The sequence below is a fragment of the Anser anser genome, assembly GCF_964211835.1.
Source record: "Anser anser genome assembly, chromosome: 3".
In the NCBI taxonomy this organism is placed as follows: domain Eukaryota; kingdom Metazoa; phylum Chordata; class Aves; order Anseriformes; family Anatidae; genus Anser; species Anser anser.
Genome location: NC_139722.1, coordinates 118153681 through 118157424, shown reverse-complemented (window position 1 = coordinate 118157424; position 3744 = coordinate 118153681).

Below are 3744 nucleotides of genomic sequence, written 5' to 3'. Positions count from 1 at the left end.
TAACTTGGGTTTGACTGTATTTGACGTGTATTGCAGAATCTTATTACAAAGTTCACTAATAATTTAGTGAAAATTAAAAAAAAAATAATTAGAAAAGCAACTGCTCTGCAACCATTTATATCCAATTTGGTTTAACATCTGCAGTAAAAAAATACTGTAGCATGATATCAGAGATACTTTAATACTGTCTTGTAAACAGTAAGTAATAAGTAGCAGATACTCCAAAGGCTACACTTGGGCTTAACAGAAAGACCACTAGTTCCGCAGTCAGAGTGTAATGGTAGCGTACCTTTCAGAATCAGTTGTTTTCCACTGGAATACATTTTAATTGAATCATACAGGTACAGTACTGATTAGATGATTACAATTGATTTAAAATATACTAAATTTAGTATGTTTTTTTAAAAAGTCAGTATCAACCTTTTGTGCAAACTGAGCATTTTGTCATCTGTCCTCTGTTGTGATTAATTTTTTAAATGGAAGTTATTCTTGCAATTCCAGTATAGACAAAATGTCCTTGGAGAAGCTGCTGTGAACACTGTTAAAAAATGTGTTGATTAAGGATAGAGCTGTTAAGTATAAGGCTGGTAAACCAGAGCTATATGTCAAAAATGACTTAAGATTTTTGAGAACCAATTTAAATTTCAAATGGGATATGTACTGCTTTGAAAAACAGTCCCTGATGGATCTGAATATGAATGCTTCAAGTCAAGTCACTCAAAAAATCCTGTGGGTTACTTTTTAAAGAGGCTAGAAATGCAGCTTTTCAAAACTGCTGTCCTCAAGGTTTGTATGAATCGTGTGTGCAAGTCTTGGAGTACTGTGTATGCTGCACGCATGCTGGGCAACGCTTGTTCTGTGGGCTTTCTTCATTGAAATGTTACACAGCATTGTCTTTTATATGAAAGTTTCTACTAGGGGTGTTTTTACTAAAATTCCATATAAATTTTGTATTTACGATCTTGCTGTAGTTCTCATTTTTTTCAGTGTATAGATGGCTCATCTGTTTAATTAATAATTTTAATACTGATCTTCTAATTAATAATGGCTTGTGACTTGCTTCTGAAGATTCTTCACACTTTATGAAACAAACCTTTTATCAAGGTTTGAAATGAACAAAACAAACAAATGAAACAAACCTATTATCAAGCAGTTTCCTTTGTATACAAGTGGAAAAAATGTTTGGAAACACACCTAGATCTAGCCTTTGATGGTAATAACTGTGGACTGAGCAGTAAACTTTTGAAGGTATAAAATGCAGCTGGGCAAATGGAGACTGAGCAAAACAGTGCAACTGTGAACCCTTGATGGTTGTCACCTCTACATTGGGTTAGGTTTTTTGGCTAGTAATCTACTGTCTAAGCATGCAAACAGTGCTAGCACTCTCTGGGATTGGAGGACAGCTGTACACATCTCCCTACTTACCTGTGGCATCCCTCCACCTTATGTGGGGTCAGGAAGGTACAGACCTAAATCATACTTCTGACAATTCTCAGGGAGCAGGTACTACTAAAGAAACAAGCCCTGGGGCTGGGTGTACTGGAGGGAGAAGTGGTGTTTTGTGACTACCAGGAAATACTGCTTCAGCATATTTGGGTGATGTGAACGACAGGATCCAGTACGCAGTTGGATACATCAGGTGAGTTTCCTGGGCTGCCTGTCTGCACAGAGCAGAACTGCTCTATAGGTGGGGTGATTTGCAATTCCCTCTTTCTTTTCCATTGCATTGATTTCCTGAGGTAAAGTCAGGAGGGTGGTGGTTGCTATGGAGCCAAAAATGATGCTGTGAACCTTCTTGTACATCTTCCCTGCATTGTTTTCCTCGTACCCAGTTATGTGGGTCCTCCTAGGATAACTGTTCCTCTGGTTGATGCTCCAGCCTCCCTGCACCCTGGCAGTCCCAAGACTTCCCAACTGACTTCCCAAAACAGATGTTCCTGGGGCCTCGTTAGGGCCACCTACTTGCTGTTCCTGGGTGAAAAAATTGTCTTCATTCATACAACGAAGCCATTGTCTTTGGCTCAGTCTCATGCTGAAGTCAGATGGCTGAAGAAAAACACTTTCTGTTGATTCTTCTGACTTGGAGGGGTCAAAATCGATTGGTTCAGCTCTGATTGACGAGATACTCACTGAAAACACTTCACTTTAGCGTTCACAATTATAAAGGTGTGTTTTCTGACTTTATTTGCAGAACTTCAGGAATGTCCATGGGGAATTTGGAAGTTAAAACACAGCCATTTACCTATGTAAAAAGTTACTTGATAAAACAGCTTTCCACAGCACTCTTGAGAAACACTTAAGTAATCTCTGAGACATTGAAATATTTTAATTATATACTGGAGTTAACTTTTCCAGTTAATCTTTACTTCAGTTAACTCAAGTGAGAAAATCCCAGTTGACTCATTCCTCACCTGTGGAGTTTTTGCTGCTTCACAGGAGATAACTGACGTTTCTCTGATCCTGCAGTAGGAACATAGTGACTCAGGCTAAAATTCTATGTAGTTCTTTTCCTCTCTCTGGCAAATAACATATGTAAGGACAAGTGTGTAATGATATTTCTTAGAACACTTCTTTTTGGCTTCTGATTGAATCACTTTCTGAGCTGGAAGTTGCATGTCTGTAATTTGCAGCCCTCTGTGGGTTTTTCATCCTGAACTTCTGATATCCCTTTTTTAACTTAAGTGCAAAGAGGTTCCTTTGCAGAGCCTGGTACAGCTGAGGTTCACTTATGTGATGCTGTTTTCCACTGGCAATTCACTAGTGACCAGCTCAGGGAACAACTGAGAAACAGCTGATATGGGAGAGGGTGTTACTGGTACACTTCTTTTTTCCCCTCTGCTGTAATCACATCTGAACATTTCACAGAATCACAGAATCGTCTAGGTTGGAAGAGACCTCCAAGATCATCTAGTCCAACCTCAAATTTCAATTGCACATTGACTTTTGCCAGTGAGATTTGTATTGGTTACCTGGGCAAACTCCTTGCTGTTAAATAAGATGCTATCCTTTTGCTCCAAGGTTAAAGTTAAGACAGCTGATGTCTCGTTAAGCAGACAGGATGTCCCTCATCCAGAGAGGGAGCAGCCAGATAGATTCATTAAAATAAGGATCCAATTACTTGGAAAGAAGCTGTGTCAGAGCTGGTCTGTATGTCGCTGTCAGATGTGCTGGGGAGACATTTGCTGTGCCCTCCTAGGGATTACACTCATGCTACCAGTAAGAGGATACGCAATTGTAGTGTAGCTACAGATTAAACTTTTTTGCTTAGTTTTGTTTCCTTTGTGCTGATACTGGCAGTTTCCTCCATGCCTCAGCTCATAAACTGGCCAGTGGTGGTAAGGGTTGTCTGGAGTAGAAGCAGCTCTAGCTCCTGGTGGGCTTTCGAGGGCTGTAACTTCCGAGGGCGTGTTGCCTGGGCTGCAAGAAGAAGTCACTGTGCTTTGGCACGTTTGGCATTTTCTTGGGGGATTCTTGAGGGTTGCATGTGAGCAATTTAGTGATGGGGAGGGGAGGAGAACTTTTAGTACGAGTGGCAAAAAATGACCAGTAAAGACAGGCTGGTATCACGTGAATATGATAAATGAACATAAATGGAGAGTGAAAGGTTAATGTGGGAAGTGCTATGAAGAGCTTAACTCTTTTTTTTTTAAGTGCATATAGATGTAAAAGTAGGGGGAAAGATCAGCAATGAAACAGTGTAGTTACCTTCAGCAATTTTGTGCAAATTTCCAACATGTTGCATTC